This window comes from Dreissena polymorpha, chromosome 12, assembly GCF_020536995.1.
Source record: "Dreissena polymorpha isolate Duluth1 chromosome 12, UMN_Dpol_1.0, whole genome shotgun sequence".
Taxonomy (NCBI): Eukaryota; Metazoa; Mollusca; class Bivalvia; order Myida; family Dreissenidae; genus Dreissena; species Dreissena polymorpha.
The window spans coordinates 38,439,933-38,462,523 of record NC_068366.1 but is presented as its reverse complement, the minus strand read 5'-3'; the positions used below and the strand labels follow the sequence as shown (position 1 = coordinate 38,462,523).

Here is a 22,591-nt window from a genome sequence, read left to right as displayed (position 1 = left end):
TCATGAACAGTTCTTGATTGGCTTGAAGTGTTCATGAAATCATGAACAACATTTCGCCGGGGTAGCTCTACGATTTTCTACCAAAATAAAATATATATTAGTGACCTCTGCGCTATGAAGTTGTTATTCAGCAATTAAATATTAAAGTCCACACTTTCCCCGAGGAAGAATGATGTGATGTACGTGAAATCTTATTTAGGCATGATTTTCATCGGTACATGAAATACACGAGAAATGTGTCTTTCTTGCTAGAATTTTCTCAACTTTCCGTGAATAATGAAATCTGAAAATGATTTCGGATAACACATTTAATTATATGCATTTGAAAATACTTCAATTGAATAATGCATTTTGTAATACAAATGTTCACAAGATAAGTATTGATGCAAAGCATCAAAGGGCGTCAGGAATTTCAGTGTAAAAGGCACTCAATGAAGTTACATGGAACGATTGCTTTTCTTCTGTAAATATTAATATATTGGCTGACTATTTTAAACAAAGTAGAAAAAGATACTGGTATAACCATTATCTATAATTTCGTGTTATAACCCCCAAATAACCATTATGTATGATGTTGTGCAGGCCTTGACACTAACTTTTTTGACAGGGTACCCGGAGGGAACCCTACTTTCAACTTTTGGTGGCCCTCACCCAAACTAGGGAGTCCTCTTGTTTCAACACACACCTACTCTCGACGTAAGGGAAAATAAGTACAAGAAGCATACTAGAACAATCATTTAAATAAACCTTACTACATTAATGTCATTGCCTGTATTATCACTTTAAAAAGTATATTATTACATTAAAAACAAGTAACTTCATAAGTCATACCTTCATAAGTCTTAATAAGCTTTATTTGTATATAAATACCATTTTTTTCAACTTGATAAACAACACAGATAACCAAAATAATATAACAATGCTAACTTCAATGTATTAAACAGTATGCTGCCTAAATGTTTCAAAATTAATTATTTAAACATAGAATCACACCAATTTACATCATTTGAAAGGGAAAAAGAAATATAAAACATCAGAAAATAAATCATCTCACTCTATTTGTTAAACAGTTATATATGGTCATTTGGACATGTCATACATCAGCTTCTGTTGTTAAAACGTTTTCTGATAGTGGTGGATGATTTCCAGGATCAATTAAATTATAGTTGTTCACGCCTATTTCCTGACAGAAAAGCCCAGATAATTACCACCATCTATTCTAGTTGCCTGAAATAACATAAAGCATATTTTTTTACAAACTATCAACAACAAATAAACACATACATGTCACTATCTTTAAATGTCCGAATTTTAACATATCCGAAATATAGTACACCAAGTGAACCATATACTTTTTTATTTCAGAAATTGTTGGTATCTTAATCAAATTATATCCTTCCAATGTCATTATAATAATGGAACTATTAAACAGAAATGCTCACAAATACCTGTAGAAAAAAGTGTATAGCGGCATCATTTTTGTGGAGAAATTAAATGCTTTTGCCAGCCCGATCGCCTATGGTTTTGATTAAAGAAATAGCGGCCCTAATAATTATTATAATTACTGATCGTCGTGACAGTTTGTCCCAGTGTTACTTTTTTGGGGACTCAATATCATAAAGGAGCCATTAATAATCCGATAATAACCCCCATAAAACTTGACAACAGCAGTAAAAACACCGTTTGTAACACTTACACGCTTCAGTGATTTCAATAAACTGTCTGCACTGTAGGTCGCTTACATCGTCGAAAATCAATATTTACAACTGACAGACGCTGGCCGCTAATGCTCAGTCGCGGGCTTTCGATTCGCAGTACATTTTCGGATAAGATTTTACCGATTTTTTTTTATACGCCGCTCTTTAAAAATTGGAGGCACTTTTAAAAATTCAAATGGTAAATCAAGACAAAGTGTTTCTATAAATGTAGGGTTCCCGGAGGACCACCCAGCTTGAAAGAACTGGTGGTCCTCGCCAAAATCTGGGGGCCTCGGGTCCCCGGACCACCGTTAGTGTCGAGGCCTGTTGTGTTATAACTCCCAAATAACCATTATCTATGATTTTGTGTTGTAACCCCCAAATATTTCATTTTATTTAGATTGGTTTCCTTTTTTTATTGGCATCCGTGTGCAGTTTTCATTAATGGAACAGAACTGTGTAGGTTTTTAAAAATCTGTTTCATTTTGTGAGCGTAATTTCATATTTTTCTCGACTTCAAGCGGAGCTGATTCTGAACTTATTCTTATGTTGCTCATTTACGATATTGAATGAAAACTGTAAATTGCACAAAGAAGCTACATTTCACAATACTTTGAAATTCAGTAAAAGAGCATAATAGATTTATTGCTTCAATATTCATCATTTTCAATAGGGTTCGAGTAATACTGATATAATTAAAAACACTTAACAAGTTTTGAAAGATTCAGACGAAAGTTGTGAAATCTTTTAAAAAAGTGGAAATTGTTTATTTTGTCAAATTTAATAGAAACAAGAAATATCTTTAAAAAAGATATACGGCGTTGATTATGGTCGATGTTTATGAACGATCAAAAGTTATCTCTATGAGATAAAAAGTAGCGGATGCCTTTTTTCTGCGCAGTTCTTAGCTACATCACAAGCAAATCAATTATGGGGTGTTGCGCCAGATTTCGTGGCTTATTTTGCTTTATGTGATATTATTACTCAGATATCTATATTTACAGAATAGAAAAACACAAGAAACATGAAAATAAACGAGTGCATATAGGTCAGCCGGCAATACTCGAATCTTATTTAATTGCATAATTATAGTATAGTGAATTATTGTGCTCATGCTTAATAAACTGGTCTAAATGGATAAATATTTCTAATTAATTTTATCAAAATTGGTCCTTATCATGCAAATGTTGAAAACATATTAAAAATCCATGATTGACATACCACAATAATATCGTCGAATATCTTTATTTAGTATCTTTCTGATCAAAACAGACCTCAAAAGCACAAAGTTTACGAGACGGCGTTTATATAAAGATTTCTGCAACTGACCGCAAACTTACCTTGATACCATGCGGATTGGAATGCAATGCATTAGGTAACAATTCTGTTGCTGAAACGACGGCTTGTTTACGCCAACTGTACACGACCAAGGCAACAGCTATGCCTAAAATATTGATATATCGACAAAGCGACTAAACGAACTATTTACTTCATCAGACAAAAATAGCATAGATTCCAATTTTTTCCTTCAATGAAAAGATTGCAACCCCTTCTGCGAACTCCGGTGATGAACTGTATATAAACTCTGACTTTCACACACTGGCCGCGAATTGACCCGAAACCTCGCGGGTTGAAATGCAATGCAAGTAAATACTAAATATGAGAATATAGCCTTTAGTATAAACGCTTTTGCGCTGGTAATTCTCTGAAAATAAAAGGTGAACGCACAAACTGTATTTATGTCGAAAATTGATTGTAAAACTGTTCTATCTATTGAGCCTTTTCATTAGAGATAAAATTGTTTCATGCAGTAAAACAGTGTTACAAAGACGCGGATATGTTTCCAATGTTCTGGTGTTATACTCAAATCAGCCAATGGAATAAATGAAGTGTATTCATTCGTACCTAGCCGCGGGAAATTTTATTTGAATATTATTGGACACTTACAAAGGTCAAGTCAGGGTGAAAAGCTGGCTTAATACAGCTTACGCCGAAAAATTCTGGACTTATTGTCCCAATGTTTCTTATTTTAAATGAGGTAAAAATGCTGATTGATAGGAAGACACTGTAAGTTTGGAAAGAATCTGATGAAAAATGTTGATATAATCACCTAACCAAGCAGTTTTTCACTTTTATTTTTAAATTAAAAGAGACATCAGGGCTTTTTTTCCTTCTTTGGGACCCGCCGAAAATCGGCCCTTTCCCCGCGCATTTTTTTTTCCCCTCAGCAGTTGAATTTTCCCCCAGACTTCATTTTTTTCTACTAAAAAAAAAAAAAAATTTTTAATACATAAATTAACCTGATCCAGTGTAGAAAATATAGCATATTGCATAATTAGATTATCTGTTGCCTTGAATTTGTGTTAAAAACAGCAAAATGTGTTGAATAGATTATTCAAGACTTTCCTTATTTCCCCCCAAATCCGGCGTTTCGCGTGATTTTCCCCCAAAATCCGCCATTACACGCGATTTTTTTTCCCCTCAAAAAAGGCCAGGCCCATTCCCCAAAATCAGATAAAAACCCCTGGACATAATTCTGGATGTATGGTCCGATATTGCTCATATAGAGTTTGGGTTGGGTCCTCATTGATAAAAAAACCTGTGCAAGTTTAAGAACAATCGGATGACAATTTTGGACTTCGAACAACAATTTCAAAATTTCTCAAATTCTAAGGAAGATAACTATGGACGTAATGGTCGGATAATGCTTAAGGGCCCATATCACCTGGATAGTTATACGTGTCACGCTTCACGCTCTATATGTGGTTCTTAAAAAAAAATAATCCAATAAGTGCTTGACTCTAGGGGAATGGGTTGCTGGGACACAGCTCCTCCTTGATAAGCGGCTGCTTCCTTTATTGCAACTCATTGTTACATCAATAATACGTGTCGCGCTTTGCTCTCTATATGTGGTAGGGATAGTACTTAGGGCCTATGATAGACAACCATAAAAATACATGGATAATAGATGTGTTGTTTGCATTTATTTGTAAATATAAAAACACGTGTATTTTTTTAATAAAATATTTAAGTGATGTAAGAAATTTTAATTAACGTTGTCACCACGCGGCATCCATTAATTAATTAATAAAAATGTCCAATTGTAGTAAAATGGATTTTAAAATGTCTACATAAAATAAAGCTTTATTATATTTATAAACCTGACAGAAAAAAATTGTCAGCTGCCGAACTGTTCTGTTCGTGCCGGAACACGGCATTTAACCGGGGGCCTTTAGATGATTGTTGCGTAAACTACTTCAGTCTAATGCTCTCCTAACTGTATTATTCCAGCTGACATCATTTATGTACTGCTAATTGTGAAGTTGTGTATAGCAATCGTTTTTATATGTCTATAAATAAACTAATACATTGTACGTTTTCGTACCACTACACCTTCCAATAAACTTGCTTGCGCGATAGGTCGTCAAATATCGTACTACATTGATTCTCCACTAAATAAGCAAATTAGAAAAACCACGAAATAAATACATTTTGATTCTGTTTTGTTTTTATACAAAACCAGAAAGTTTCGCGTATTTGCCCAGTCCCTGTGATCTTTCCCTTGTGATCAGTTGTGGTTCAGCTATTAATTAAAACAATTAGCTTTGCATTATTGGCAATACATGTTGTAATAAATGTTTTAGGCACAAATGCAGTACTTATTTACACTAATTTACACAAAAAATCACCACTATGCAAGATATTCTTAAAACAAAAATATATACATTGATCCGCAAAATAACTTCTCCTCCCATAAGCGAAAAAAAATTACATTACATACTAGGCGCCGCTCTCCAGAGCGACGCCAATAACACATAATGTAATAAGTAGGTAAATAGCGAGTTTTGAGATTGCCAAACTATGCATACATATAGGTCTACATGCATGAATGACCTATATAATGAAAAGTTATATCACGATCTGGAATAAAGTGCACTCGGTAAAATGTAAAGAAAGACGCGTTTTTATTCTCATAAATTCGCTTCCACTTTCGCAATCTTTTCTGAAAATGTACATGTTACATTTAAGATTGAGTCTTTGATTTGTCTTAATTACTAAATATAAACGGTTCTCAATGCTCTCAAATCGTGTCACATGATTCACGCATGTTCAATGGGAATTCCCCAATCCCACAATTCAATTTGTATATGCACTTGCGTTAAATGGCGGCCGTATTTTGGTTTTGAAAAAAAGAAATCGTAATAATACTGGATAATCAGGTAATGAATAGAATTTGAACATGCAAAGATCTATCAAAATAATATGTTTTTACATTGTACAGTATACTAAAAATGTGAAAATCTTAAAAATTTCTTTTCTTTTTAGACGTCATTTTAACTTTTTATGCTCTGAGAATAACAGTATTTTGTCCCTCAAAATGTCTTGAATTTTTTTTTGGTCAGGGGGCTTTGCACCCCTACCAGGGCTTTACCTAGGCGGCCCCCTTGACCCTTGGCCTAATCGGTTACTATTCCAGAATAGTCCTTTGTTTACAATCATTATGACAACCCTGATTATTGAACATGCAAAATCTAATACAAAACAATCAGTAGGAACTATAAGTGTTAATTTATTAGATTATCAATTTTCATGTTTTTTCAATGGGCCAATCAAAGAAAAGCAATCAAAAATAAGAAATTTCCCCCCAATTTATTTTCCATCAGAGTAATAAGTAGACTGTATCAAAGCTTTTCATGACCACTTCAGAAATGATTATTCCCACCTCTCAAAACTTCTTAATTCAAAGATGTAGAAGAGTAAATACATATCAGGCTGATTGTGCAATTATTTCTTCTTATTTGAAGCCATCTGCCTCATCTTCTAACAAAAAACCTACACATTTTGCCATTCCAGCAATAATGGAAAGTGATAAAGGCATGCTATGCCCCCATGAATTGTATGTCAAAGATTGAAAATAATCATACTTTTTTATAAACAATTATGAAAGCTCCTAAATAACATTCCACAAGAAATATTTTAATGCACTTTGAAGAGAAATCAGTTTTTATTGATCTACTATTTCGTGATCTGTTATTCTGTAATGTCCAATTTATGGCGAGTTAGCCCAGATTTTTTCCAGATTTTCGAATGTTAATTGTACATCATATTCTTGTTTGAGTGGTGGGCCAAACAATAGCCCCGCTAGAAAGCCACACCAGCCTGGTGACATTTTCTAATATTTTGCTTAATCCTAGAAATTTCATAGCCCTACAGTTGTAACTAAAGCTTTGTCACAGACGTGACAAGTAACCCCCACATGCCGCATTGACACATATTATTTTGCATGTCGTCTTCACAAAAAAACAGCGGACACCATGCTCAATTTTTAAAACACACTTTGTGACCCCTTGACCTAAGTTTTTTACCCAGAAAGGCCCATGTTCTAACTTGGCCTTAAGATCATCTCCATAAAACTTCTGACCAAGTTTGGTGAAGATCGGATGTAAACTACTTGAATTAGAGAGCGGACACCATGCTGATTGTTAAAAAACGCATTAAGTGACCCAGTGACCTAGTTTAAGGCCCGGAATGGCCCATGTTCAAACTTGTCCTAGAGATCATTTAGATAAAACTTGTGACCAAGTTTGGTGAGGATTGTATGAAAACTACTTGAATTTGAGAGCCGACAACATGCTGAATGTTTAAAACGCACTAAGATACCTGTGACCTAGTTTTTGACCCGGCATGACCCATATTCAAACTTGACCTAGACATCATCTAGATACAACTTCTGACCAAGTTTGGTGAAGATTGGATGAAAACTACTTGAATTAGAGAGCGGACAACATTGTGATGTTTCAAACGCACTAAGTGACCCAGTGACCTAGTTTTTGACCGGGCATGACCCATATTAAAACTTGTCTTAGACATGATCAAGATACAACTTCTGACCAATTTTGGTGAAGATTGGATAAAAACTACTTGAATTAGAGAGCGGACAACATTGTGAGGTTTAAAACACACTAAGTGACCCCGTGACCTAGTTTTTGACCTGGAATGGCCCATGTTCGAACTTGACCTACACATCATCTAGTTACAACTTCTGACCAAGTGTGGTGAAGATTGGATTTAAACTATTTGAATTAGAGAGCGGACACCATGCTCAATGTGTAAAACGTACTAAGTGACCCTGTGACCTAGTTTTTGATCTGGCATGGCCCATGTTCGAACTTGGCCTTTAGATCATCTACATAAAACTTCTGACCAAGTTTGGTGAAGATCGGATGAAAACTACTTGAATAAGAGAAAGGACACCATGCTGAATGTTAAAAAACTCTTTAAGTGACCCCGTGACCTAGTTTTTGACCCGGCATGGCCCATGTTCGAACTAGGCCTTAAGATCATCTAGATACAACTTCTGAACAAGTTTGGTGAAGATCGGATAAAAACTACTGGAATTAAAGAGCGGACAACATGCTGAATGTTTAAAACGCACAAAGTGACCCCGTGACCTAGTTTTTTACCTGGCAAGGACCATGTTCGAACTTGGCCAAGACATCATGTTGATACAACTTCTGACCAAGTTTGGTGAAGATCGGATGAAAACTACTTGAATTAGAGAGCGGACACTTATACGGACCGACAGACCGACCGACCGACAGACAAGTTCACTCCTATATATAATTAAGGTTTGTTATTATAAAAATCTTTTATATTTGCCATTTAATATTTGCATAAATACATCAAAATCACACTTTTTGCGTCAACCAGAGGGTTATGATGAAGTGTACAGCAAAAAGAAGCAGGGCCCAGCGCCCTGCTATATTGCTCCAGATCCTTCCTTAGTAGATTGGGAATTATATATTATGTAGTCATTGAAACACTATAAACATACACAACTCCATTTCAGTTTTCGCTACGATTTTACTGTTGATTTAATTCTAACACAACTTTTCCAATGTCCATACATTATTCTGAACAACAAAATACATGTTGCGGCATAACAGCCGGGACCGTACCACGACAACAACAAATTGTGTGCCTTCTAACCCCTGCGAAGATTGTTAGAACTGTTCTATAACATTTCTAGAATTGTACTGGAACTTAATGACTAGAAGTGTTCTGGAATCATCCTTAAAATGCTCTAGAACGATTTAGAACAGTTGTTGAACGTTAAATGAGAATAATTTCTAGAACAATTTGTTCTGAAACAGTTCTGAAGGTTTGTTCTAGAACAATTCTTGAACTAGCGTTCTAGAACTATTCCAGAATTTTTCTTGAATAAATTTCCAGAACTGTTATAGAATTGTTCTAGAAATTTTTCTCATTTAACGTTCAACAACTGTTCTAGAACAATTCTTGAACTATCGTTCTAGAACTATTCCAGAATTTTTCTTGAATAAATTTCCAGAACTGTTATAGAATTGTTCTAGAATTTTTTTCTCATTTAACGTTCAACAACTGTTCCAGAATAATTCTAGAACATTTTCAGTATGATTACAGAACAGTTCTAGCCGGTGTGTTACAGTACAATTCTAGAAATGTTTAGAACAGTTTCGAAGGGTTGCTTCAAATAAGTCTGGAACAAATGTTTTAAAACAGTTCTGAAAATGTCCGTAAACAGTTCTTTTCAATCTCTTTGGAGGCATCTGATGGGATCAGGCTCTTCTGTGTACAAGCAACTTGTCACGAGGCTCTGTAGGTGTTTGAGCACTTTGCTCTGAAATCATTTAGATAACAAATGTAGTCACATCTTAAACTAAACAAGAAGTCTAAATGATCCAGCTGGACAGTATTACAAATATAGACATAACGTCTTTTTATTTAGTCAATATTGAGTGTACTTATTATCAAAGTATTCAAACAAATAATTACACATTTGATCACAACATTAGTATTTTCAAATTGAGAATGCTTCAATACAGCAAACCTTGTAAGTAAACTGGTGATGGATAACACAATTTGACATTCAGCACCAACTTAAATACGAACGCAATATATTCAAGACACTGTTGCAGGTTTTTATGATTTGAACGCATTAAATACTGGATTTTATATATTTCTAAGGGATTAAAATAAAAAGTATTAGACAACCAACATACTACTGAGATTTTGCTTTGCAGCATTGTTCGTCAGGTCAATATCTTCGGAGGCATCTGATGGGTTCATGCTCCTCTTTACAGGCAACTTATCACGAGGCTCTGTTGGTGTTTGATCACTGAACTCTAAAATCATTCATGAAATGTGTTGAAAACCAAACTTGAGCATTGTGTCATGCAATCATGAATACTTTGTTTTAGACCATCAAATTTCACATTTGGAAATTCTGGCTAGACTGAGTAGTTACTCATACAAACAATTAGCTAATGTTATCGAACGTTTGTTCATCAGATTTTTTTTTCAAATAAATTCACTCACCCCTGGCTAGTGAGTGAGTGTGAAATTGGATAACTGTGAACAATGTGTTCATGTTTCATTTATAACAGGGGAAAAATCATATATCTATAGGCAGTGTTGACCAACTGATAAAAAAAATACTTATAATAACACTTATTCAATGGAGGCAAATTGAATTTCTTGAGTCTCATTTAAGTGTCCAACTCACATTCATAAATATTAAAGCCTGTAATTTTGGACTGCCTGCCTGTCACTGAACTGTGAACATGCCTTGAAAATAATACCTACCTTGAGTTTTTTTCCTATCTTAAGTTGCCTCGAAAGCATGCTTAGGCGGTCGCTTTGCTTGCTTCAAGAGAAACCTCGTCATCTGTAATCAACAGTATATACAAATTTTAATATTATTATTATGAAATATATTTATTTACAAGATTATTTTTCGTTATCCGAAAATATGATTGCCCGAACCTGTACTATTTACAACAAATTGTTTAACAATGATCAGGAAGACCCCTTAACTTTAATATTGATTTATTTCAATACTTTGTGTTTTTTATCAATACACAGTGTTATAAACAGTAAGTGAAATATACTTGCTCTACGGCGATTGAAATATGGACATTTTTAGGGGACATTGTTAACCGAGACACCGCCTCGTCAAATAGGTCCGCGTTGAGCGAACTGAAATATCATTTTGCGGTATTCTCCGACAGGAATTTATTAACATTAGTGACGAGGCGGGCTTAACGCTTTTAGTCATAAAAAAGTGTTCGCCCCATTCAAGAACCTTTTAGATTGGTACCAAAAAGTTTGGCTATCAAACGAATTTACTTACGATGGATTTCACTGATCACCGCATCGTATGTTTGTTTTTGGTAAGTGGCTTTGATGAGATCTCCCTCCTGGTAGTGAGCAACATCTATTTTGGGTGCGACTACATTTTGTGGTTCGATAAAGCTCATACGCGATTGAACAAGAAAATAACGTCTGCCATTTAAAAAAAGCGCGCTTATATGCACCCGACTGTTTTTCGTTAATGCTGCTCCGCTGACAGTCTACGTAAATAAAATAAAAACCAGTCAGCTCTGTTTTGTGAATTTTGGCCAATGAAATTATCTCTTACATTTGGGGTTAGGCTGGGTAGATTTTCAGAGACCCGTATGATGCGGTGCTGAAATAAGCTTTGGAATTTAATTTTCCAACTTAAAATTAATCCCTCCTTACTAAATTCATATCTTCATGTTAAGTTAAACGACACATCGAAAGGAAAACCATCTTCATGTATCGGAAAATGGTAAGTACCAGTGCTTGATATGTGATAAAGAATAATCAACCAGACAGAGAGTTCTTACGATGCTGTCCGGTAATCTTGCGCAGTTAAGGGTCAATTGTTTTAAAAACATGTTCTTTTATAAATTGGCAACATAATATCTAAATTTATTATGAAAATTATAAGTTCATGTGCTTATTAACACAGAAATATCTGATTAATTCAGTGAAGAATTGTCCGATTTGATTTCAAAACAAACATGACTCACCTCATTTTCAAACTATCACAGTGACCGGTAATCTTGCGCACTTTGTATAAAGACCTCGTTTAGGCAAAATTGTAGACATATGGTGTCCAATTATTGACAAAAAACATTCCAGAAAAATATTTTAAAAATCAGTTTGCAAAACCATTGAAATTAAATGTGGATTTCTAGTGCAGTTTTTGTTCACTACAAATCAAAAAATATAAAATCACTAATAATAGTGGACAATTACAACAATGTAATAAAAAAGTACCGGTATGCGTGAAAAAAAAACCATAACAGGTTTGATACCACGATCATGCTTCCATAGTGTACAGAAAATATAAAAACTAGGCCATTGCGCATGCGGAGATCATACCAAATTGGTTTGACAGAATGGCGGGAAATGATTACTATGTCGTCTGATGCGATATATTTTCATGGCAAAAAATACCATAACTGATCGGATATTGTGCAATGGAATGCTTAATTACACATTGGATTTATGAATTCTTAATTTAAAGTATGAAAACGCTAAAGACTGCAGGGAATTTGTGATTCATTTTGAAGTTTTCGTAAGAAGGCCAGTGTTTACCATGTATAGGGATGACGCAACCGGTGTTTAAATGTAATGATCGAATTTAATTTTGCATGGAATACGTAACTTTTAAATCCGTTAATTCTTTAAAATGTGAAATTCCATCTTTCATCACTAAAGAAAACCATTTGTCGTCTGCAAGATTCGCAAATGCGAAGTGCGCAAGATTAACGGACGCGCAAGATTACCGGACTTAACTGTACACTTCGAAACACGGGTTAAGTAAGTCAACCAGTATTGTGGGTCGAACACTATTCTTAATACAGCTGTTATTACAATTCATAAATGGTCCATTTGCTGAAGGGCGAGTATAAGGCAAATGGACGCATTTTTTTTCTGTTTTATAACTGGTTATCATTTTTTTAAACCACATAAACACCAATGCTTATTTTTTGAAGATTACACTGCAAGTTAGGCAAGTGATTTCAGTATTTAACAATGCTCAATGTTTACATTGAAAGTCTCATTGCACGCAACTTCAGGCTGGGATTATAGACCTGTGATGCTCACTAAAATAACTTCTTGAGGCCCGGGAATAGTTTATTATGAGACTTTAATCTATCGATGACTACAAGAAGACGAGACTTGGCAAAACATTAAATAATCTAAAAATTTGTGAAATTAACATTAATTACATGCAAGAGTAAAATGACATTGGTCACCTTTACACCCATGTATTCTGGAATATCTGACTGAATAATGTTAATTACTGAAATTTTAACTTAAGAAAAGCATATTTCTAAAACATCATTACAGAAGAAAACACTTGGTTTACATAAAACGAAAAAAACAAGTGTTATTTTGTCCGAATTATGTTGCCTTCCAGAAGTAGTTACACACTTGGTAGTGTGGCTCACACATGAGGTAGAATGGCCGTGGTAACTACTTGGGAGGCAAAACAACTAGGGGAAAGGAAACTACTTGGGAGCAAAACAACCTGATACTGTACAGAATTTAATTTTGTTTGAACATGTTGATTTTTGTAAACCACAATCATTTGCTTGTGAATTAAGTTTCTGTAATTATAAACCTGTTAATGAGTTAAAGAGTTTATATTTGTTTCAAAATATACATTCATATGTCTTTTTTCCAGGTCCACTGAAGCATGTGAAGAAACTGTATTTTGATGATGAAACACTTCCAGTGCCACGTTCTACACACTATTGGAGACAGATTTAATGTAGAAAACTACACAAATATCTGAATAATGTTATGAAAAAGATGGATGAAATCCACCCATTACAGTTACCAGAAGCTCCTGTAGTTAGTCACCTAATTCCAGTTTAGTTCTCTGAGATTCTTGTGATGGTGAATGTTGAGGAACTCTGTGAAGTCCTAGTGTTTTAATTGACACAAGATTACATGCAAATTCAGAAGACACTAAGTATGCAGAATTCCGAACAGATACAGTAAAAAAAAAATTAAATAATGTGTAATTTGGTGACAAATTATAGTCAGTTATATACATGTATATGTATGTGTGTAGCAGAAGATTTTGTAAGGACTTAAAGGAGAAGTACTTTTTGGTATTTCAGGGATTATTTTCTCCAGTTCTCCATAAAAGCTTATGTTTGGATACTCATTAGGAGTGCCTCGTAACGTTGTTTCTAGTGAGTACCCACATAATGTTTTAAGATTAGAAATAATACAAAGTATCCCAGACCTATCAACAAACACTCCTCCTTAACATTAGTCCTCTGTTTGTGTATGATATATATATATATCTCATGATATGACAGCAATATCTTGCAGACACCACAGCAAGCAAAGTTTCAATGTGAAAATTGTTTTGAAATATAATTTGAAAGAAGTCAAATTATCATTGTCTGAACTAGTTTATTTTAAATATGTAGAACAATTGTAGGACAATTGTAGACTTTGGTTCTAGACCTGTTCTATATGTGTTCTTATTCCCCACTAGAATGTTTGTAGAACTTACTGGTTCTTAAAGAGTTCTAAATGTGTTCTAGAACTACAGTTTAGAACATTTTTAGAAATTTCTTGAACTTATTTTGTTCTAGAAATGTTCTAAAAATGTTCTTGTATATTATTGGAACAGTTTCAGAACTAAGCCTTGTTCCACAAATGTCTGGAATTATTCTAGAAAACAGTTCTGGAACAATTCCAGAACATAAGTTCTAGAACGCGAATATGGAACATTCTAGAACTGTTCTTGATGTTCTAGAACAGTTCCAGAACCGTTCCAATTTCTAGAACAAATCTTCGCAGGGGTATTTCCGGCTATATGCGTGGTACAGACTCCAGTTACTTAAGTGAAATACAAAAATACACAATGTTTAAGTCCACTTAAACGTGTGCAAATTCTGACTGGAACGTGTGCAAAATCACGTGTCCAAAGGTAACGATGTAACATGATGTATGCAACGGGCATATATGAAAGTCAGATCCCATTTACATGAAATTATATAAAAATCAATTGGCCACTTGCTTACCCAAGACTTGACTTATCAGTAAAACGAGCAATCAGCAATAACTTGGTGCATTCTTCTTGTCTAGTTTGATGTTAACATACGGTGTCTGTTTGTATACCCGTATCTATTTAGGTAGGGACTTATTGAACTTGATGCAAAACAAACATAAATTAATACTATCTTTGCCCGCAGACACAGTTGGCAGTTTCAGGTCAACTGTCCTACAGTGGGTCTAACCACCCTCTCTAGTGTTGCGCCCATGCTGAAAGGCCCTGCAACGTACCCAATGGCATCCAGATTCAGATCCTTAGTAATATATCTTAGGCACTCTGTGACACATGTCATAGGCAGAAACTGTGTAAGCATCAAAGGGTTTAGTAACAGGTAATTGACAACATGGGAAAATCTACTTAACCTGTCACTAAAAGATTGTTTGAATGATTCCAAATTTGGCAATCATACAAGACTTAGTGAAGTTTGATGATAATTTTCTTGGATTCGGTACGGTCATTAGCAAAGACTGTGTATGTATCAGCACGCTTGGTTGGTTCAGTTTGTAACAATAAAATCTTAAATTAACCCTTTCCCTCTTAAGAAACAAGTAAAAATGGCTTTTGCGACTAGCATAAAACCAGAACAGCCTGAGAGGTTTTATGCTGTTTGCTGCTCATCAGTATCTAAGGGTTGGAAATGAAGCCTTTTAAACTTGAACTTAGTAAGAAAGGTCTTATTTTAAATTTAACTTTCTATGGGACTACAAATACATCAAAATAGGTATCAAAGTCGTAAAGGGTTAACCAAGACCAAGCCAAACTACTTTAATTTAAGTCCAAGGTCAAGATTAAAGTGATCTGGGTGGATGGGGAACAGTGATATGAAACAGTGTATGTATCAAAGTGTTGTAACATTGGAGATGGTGCGAGATGAAATGTCAAAATCTACTGCACCTGTTACAGATAGAACAACAGACAGACATGACATGACAGTAAGTACTTTTCTAGGAATAATGCACTGAATAACTATATAAGAAGGAGTATGTAAATCATGAACATAAGATATTGAGAACAAATGGCGCTGCAATTAACCCTTTCAGCGCTGGAACCGGATGTTGAAGGCCTTTGCAAACAGTTTGTATCCAGATGAGACCCCACAGAACGTGGCGTCTCATCAGGATCCAAACTGTTTGCTATTTTGATAGTATTCTTTGAAAAAAATCTAAGAAAATGCTAATTTTAGAAATTCAGCAGACGACATTTTAGCAGACGACAAATTTTCCAGCATGCAAAGGGTTAATAACTATAAATCAAATGCAAAATATAATAATGTCTGTCTAGAATAATGGCAATGTCCAAGGCGTATCTTATGTCATCACATGTGGATGCTAACTGTTTCAGTCATACCATCTTATGTCATCACATGTGGATGCTAACTGTTTCAGTCATACCATCTTATGTCATCACATGTGGATGCTAACTGTTTCAGTCACACCAAACCTATGTCATCACATGTGGATGCTAACTGTTTCAGTCACACCAAACCTATGTCATCACATGTGGATGCTAACTGTTTCAGTCACACCAAACCTATGTCATCACATGTGGATGCTAACTGTTTCAGTCACACCAAACCTATGTCATCACATGTGGATGCTAACTGTTTCAGTCACACCAAACCACATGTGGATGCTAAATGTTTCAGTCACACCACATCACATGTGGATGCTAAATGTTTCAGTCACACCACATCACATGTGGATGCTAAATGTTTCAGTCACACCACATCACATGTGGATGCTAAATGTTTCAGTCACACCACATCACATGTGGATGCTAAATGTTTCAGTCACACCACATCACATGTGGATGCTAAATGTTTCAGTCACACCACATCACATGTGGATGCTAAATGTTTCAGTCACACCACATCACATGTGGATGCTAAATGTTTCAGTCACACCAAACCTTATGTCATCACATGTGGATGCTTAATGTTTCAGTCACACCATGTCATCACATGTGGATGCTAAATGTTTCAGTCACACCAAACCTATGTCATCACATGTGGATGCTAACTGTTTCAGTCACACCATGTCATCACATGTGGATGCTAAATGTTTCAGTCACACCAAACCTATGTCATCACATGTGGATGCTAACTGTTTCAGTCACACCATGTCATCACATGTGGATGCTAAATGTTTCAGTCACACCATGTCATCACATGTGGATGCTAACTGTTTCAGTCACACCAAACCTATGTCATCACATGTGGATGCTAACTGTTTCAGTCACACCAAACCTATGTCATCACATGTGGATGCTAACTGTTTCAGTCACACCAAACCTATGTCATCACATGTGGATGCTAACTGTTTCAGTCACACCAAACCTATGTCATCACATGTGGATGCTAACTGTTTCAGTCACACCAAACCTATGTCATCACATGTGGATGCTAACTGTTTCAGTCACACCAAACCACATTGATGATTCATCATAGATGAATACGCTAAATTGTCCTTCAAAATCATTTCAGAAAAAAAAATGGACTTAAATTCATTGACTTTGATTTCTAAAATAATGCTGCAAATGAAATAACTTGGCACAGAAGCATTTTATTAAAACTAGGAAAAAGTAGGAAGCTTTTTTTTAAGGAAAAAGTTGGAAAACTAGGGAACACTTGAAAGCTTGCCTTTAAAAATGATGTCTAACAAATTGAAATTTTCATAATGTGAACTGGTATTTTGAATAGGTTGCTGTGTTTGACTGACTATAGCTCCCACCTTGATACTTCAAAGGTTCAGGATGTATCCCTCATCAGGCAGCGTTCTCAAGATTAATACTTACTCAAATATTGATACATGTACTTTTATTTGGCATAATAGACATTTTCTATTGATTGAGCACAAATATCAGGCCTTTCAAATAGCACAGATAATATATATTTACCTTTTTTTAAAATCTGGCATGAGTTTTTCCTTTATTATTATTATTATTTACCCAAAAGCTAGCCAAAACGAATTTGGCTAAGAAATTAAAAAACTGCAGCCAATACTGCATCTGGGTCTCGCATGTTCCACATTGTTCCAGAAACAAAGATTTTTATATGAAGCTTAATATCATTTTACTTATTATTAAAATTAATAATTACATACATATTTGCTGTTCTTCTTTATTTGCTTTATTTATGAATGGCTATATCCCAACCATAATTGTATTATTAGTTAGTTTCAAGAATTTAACTGCTATGAAAACAAACCATTCATACATACAATTTCTGTTATAAAACTAAAAAAACAACAACTGAATAACAGAATATATAAGGAACAGTTTGAAAATAACAAATAGGAATAAGTTGGAAAACTAGCGAAAACTAGGGAACGCTGGAAAGCTTGCCTTTCAAAATGATTTCTAAGTAATTAGAATTTCCTTAATTTGGGATGAATTAAATAAACAGAAGTGAAAAAATCACCAGCACAGAAAAATGTCCTACAATCATTACTGTAACACCAAAATTCAAACTGAATCAACGACCTATTATGTTCATAAGAAAGGTTTGCACACAAATGTAAGAAAACAAAAATTGCCCAAACAGCAAACTGTTAAATTTCCTAATCATAAAAGTGACACAAGGAACGGTTGAGTTCAAAAGACACGCACAGAAAAGAAAAGAGCGACAACTCATGAGATAAAGAGCGCTACTACAGAAAATGATCATGGAAAAACCTCGTCCATCTGTTCAACAACAAGTCCTCAACCTTCAAAAAACGAGCATACCCTGGGAACACAGAAGCCTTACAGAGGGGCCATAATCTACGGGGCCTCAACAACATCACACATCAGGGCTTTCCACAGGCAATTTAACGATCCCTCGCCGGGACGTTTGAATTTGGAAATCAGAGTCCCCGGGGCGCTTGAAATTTTCCGATGAGTGTATTTTTCAGTAAAAAAAAGTGGAGATTGTAAAAAAAAATCAAGGTTTCTCTATCAGTGTATCAATATTCCCTGTTTTAAAAGAGCACTCGGTACCTACTTTCACAGTCAAGTAATCGCCATAAACACCACATGGGGTAATGGATAATCCACTGATAAGACGCGCGTATCTATTATTCTAGCCACATTTCACAGTCATTTAAATGCTGACAAGGATGTATCAGGTAACTTTCAAGTCGTCAAACTGTAATGTTCATCGTCCAACCGGTTACGCCAATGCTTATTAGGGCGGGGTTAACTATTGACAATTGTTTTTTATTGACGTCGGGCATGAAGTAAGAGTTTATCGCAGCTTGATTAGCAAGAAGTTGTACCATTTACGTAATATGAAACCGGTAACTAGTAAAGTACAGTACATTAAAGACAGTTTCGGGCATCATCATCACACCTTTTTACTGTAAACAAGTGTTACCTATGACTCATAATTAATACGAGAAATTAATTGCAAGTGGTAAACAATTAATTACTTATAGCGAGTAAGTTGTGCAAATAACCCCCGGTTACAATTATGCGATAACAATTTAATTCCAGTACATGTATATTTCACCATGTCCATTTATAGATTGAACTGATTCACCTCGTTTTTCTGACATTTATTCGACACGTAATGCGCTTTAACAAATTTTCATTGAATTAATTATGCACACTTGTAAATGTTTCGTCCGATAATTGATACTTAGAAGACTGATGATGGCAACCGGCCGTAATCCTCGTGGACAACGTGAATTTCATGCATAATTCCGTCAAAACATTTATTCGACTCGTAAAGTGTTTAAACAAATTATTGTTGAATTCATAATGCAACTGTTAATATTTGTTGAAATCTCAAATGGGAAAATGGGAATAATTAAATTTGTAATCCGAAACCCAGTCCCGTAAGTCGATGTTAACGTGTTTTTAATCCAAAACACACTTCCGAATGTAAATGTTACTGCAACGTTAAAATATTCTTGCTTGAAATTAGCAGTGCAAATTTATTTTGTGTCAAATCTTTTTATCAATTAAAAAGAGCGCGAAAATTATGCAGCATGTACAACGTCGCGTCATTTGCATAGAAAACGTGCGTGTATTGAGCGTTTTAATAAGCACACTACACGTCAGGGGATTGACGCATGTTCAGAGGTAATATTTCATAAAATCTCTAAATCGTCACTTAATTTATTTGATACTATAGAAAAATGGCAAGGTTTGTGTTAAAGAAATAATTTAGAGCTTTTATCGTAAATATTTACCAGAAAGTGATTTATAAAAACGGAATAAACGGGATTATCGGGTAATAAATAGAAACTTGAAAAGTAGTAAATATACAGTAATAGAGTCGGGTTGAAACGGATGTATTGGGGAATCGTTCGAGTCGGGATTTTACTATCTGTGTGGGAAAGTTTTAAAACAATTAAACAATATAAAAAATTATATATATTTTTAAATGACTGGGGGATTTTCTTGAAGAGTCATAGCGCACCATATGACGTCTCTTGACGCTGTTTTTCTTTGAGTTATAACGCACCACAGAACCTGAATTGACACGTTAAATTAAAAAAACAAGAGCTGTCAACATAGGATGACTTATGCCCCCTATAAATGCTTGATAGAAGTTATGAGCTTTTTTGGAAACCTAAACGCAGATTTCAAAACCTAAACGCGGACCTTAAGTTCAAGGTCAAGGTCACAGGGGTCAAAATTTGTGTGCGTATGGAAAGGCCTTGTCTATATACACATGCATACCAAATATGAAGGTTATATCTGAAGGGAATGAAGGTTATATCTGAAGGGACATAGAAGTAATGAGCATTTTTCAAAACCTAAACGCAGATTTTGAAACCTAAACGCGGACCCTATCTTCAAGGTCAAGGTCACAGGGGTCAAAATTTGTGTGCGTATGGAAAGGCCTTGTCCATATACACATGCATACCAAATATGAAGGTTATATCTCAAGGGACATAGAAGTTATGAGAATTTTTCGAAACCTAAACGCAGATTTCGAAACCTAAACGCGGACCCTATCTTCAAGGTCAAGGTCACAGGGGTCAAAATTTGTGTGCGTATGGAAAGGCCTTGTCCATATACACATGCATACCAAATATGAAGGTTATATCTCAAGGGACATAGAAGTTATGAGCATTTTTTGAAACCTAAACGCAGATTTCGAAACCTAAACGCGGACCTTAAGTTCAAGGTCAAGGTCACAGGGGTCAAAATTTGTGTGCGTATGGAAAGGCCTTGTCCATATACACACGCATACCAAATATGAAGGTTATATCTCAAGGGACATAGAAGTTATGAGCATTTTTTGAAACCTAAACACAAAGTGTGACTGAAAGACAGACAGACGGACAGACAGACGGACAGACAGACAGACAGAGGGACAGTCTGATCACTATATGCCCCCTTTTCTTTGAAAGGCTGCATAAAAACCCACCCCTATCAGCACCGGGCGCCTGACAAAAATCCTTTGGAAAGCACTGCACATGAATGCCACCGACACATCATTTATTCACACAATAGAAATGTTGATAAACACAGTGAAGGACTTGATTGCAACATCTAACCAAAAACAAGACGTTTTGTAAAATTCAAAAGCAGGCAGGAGCATAAGAAATTAAAAAAAATACAAAATTGAGCAGGGTAAGGAGACCATTTTACATTTATTAGGATTAGGCTTCTGTCCTCAAATAAAATCTCATTATAAAGTTTAAGTAGCAGAAGATGTTTTCTTTCTTACCAGAAGATTACGTGTATAAGAATATTTAAAATATTTATTTTACAGAACTAAATTAAAACGATATACACACAAATCCTTTAAATGATGAATATAAACACCTGCCATAGTTAACAAGATACCATCTACATTTATATCTCCTAGTAGAAGAGACATTTATCTTGACTTTTACATAGACGCTATAACTAATGCAATTCTACATAATGATAAGAAGAAACACTTCCGACAAAATATCTCTTAGGACCAACTACAATCTCTGAACAGGGGTGGTATTCCAGAAACATCTTAAGTCATTTCTTAAATATTTTCACTTAAGTTAAAAATTACAATGTTTTGTATTTTTTTACTCAATAAAGACATGCATGTTTTTTTGGTATTCCTCAAATAACATTGACACAATGATGTTATTTTGATGTAATTTTCGATGCCTAACTATTGCAGTATGAAATAAAACACTTAAGAAAAATTCCCAATTTAAGGATAAAAATAAAATTTAACTTAAGATGCTTCTGGAATACCACCCCAGTTCAGCAAATGATAATAATATTGTTATTAAAAAAGCTGCTAAGTCAACCACTGCTGTAGTAATGGATAATCAAAGTGCTGAAGGCACTGAAGTTGTTCGCTATTGCATAATTTAAGACGCAATTCATTTTTCAAAATTAATCGCAAGTTTGAAATGAACACATGCCATTCACATTTATGAAGAGTGTGTCATAAGGCAAAGGTCGAGCTTTGTGTGCACTTTTTATCATCCTATTTATTTCATAGAGATAACTTAGACAAAATAAAAACAACATGGCCTTTTATGGACGTTCTGAAAGCATAGAAAGTATGATAAAAATGGCAGTGTGAACGGAATATATGGACAATTTGCATTCACCATCATATTAAATGAATATTGTTGGAATATCGAATACCTATCTCACTAAGAATATAATTTCATGATGAAAATTCACTTTACAAAACTTTAGAGTTTTGACACCATATACAAATTCAAAATATACAAGAAGGTCATTGATGAAAATAAATAAATAATAAATCTGCGAGCAATACTTTTTACTCACGAACAAGAGATGTGTTCGTCAGAAACACAATGCCCCCTACTGCGCCACTTTGAAATAAAATTTCTATTTATCATTTGGCAGGTATAGAAATCATCTTCCTTTAAAGCTTTCTTACTTCCCTTGGATTTTGTCCAATCCAACCGCGGGGGAGGGGAGTCTGGGGACAGTCAAAAATGACCAAGTCATACATCACTGACAACCAAGGCCTGTGGTTTATCAAAGAGATCATAGCCAG

The 22,591-nt window shown here is 34.9% G+C and overlaps 1 protein-coding gene and 2 long non-coding RNA genes across 5 annotated transcripts in view; 1 reads left to right on the top strand and 2 right to left on the bottom strand.

Moving 5' to 3' along the window:
- The window catches only part of LOC127852902 (prickle planar cell polarity protein 3-like), a 209,019-nt gene that overhangs the window by 145,719 nt on the left and 40,709 nt on the right, over positions 1–22,591 (bottom strand). The gene's annotated exons all lie outside the window — the stretch shown is intronic.
- LOC127852912 (uncharacterized) lies at positions 8,692–11,017 on the bottom strand. 2 transcript variants are annotated; one of them, XR_008036351.1, is made up of 4 exons: positions 10,628–10,809; positions 10,323–10,404; positions 9,740–9,862; positions 8,692–9,357 (listed from the first exon to the last, which is right to left on the bottom strand). It is a non-coding gene; the product is annotated as an uncharacterized LOC127852912 (long non-coding RNA). The 2 variants fall into 2 exon arrangements; XR_008036352.1 differs by lacking the exon at positions 10,628–10,809 and adding an exon at positions 10,870–11,017 and having other exon boundaries at positions 9,203–9,357.
- On the top strand, positions 11,184–13,962 carry LOC127852917 (uncharacterized). The gene is made up of 2 exons (XR_008036357.1): positions 11,184–11,328; positions 13,240–13,962. It is a non-coding gene; the product is annotated as an uncharacterized LOC127852917 (long non-coding RNA).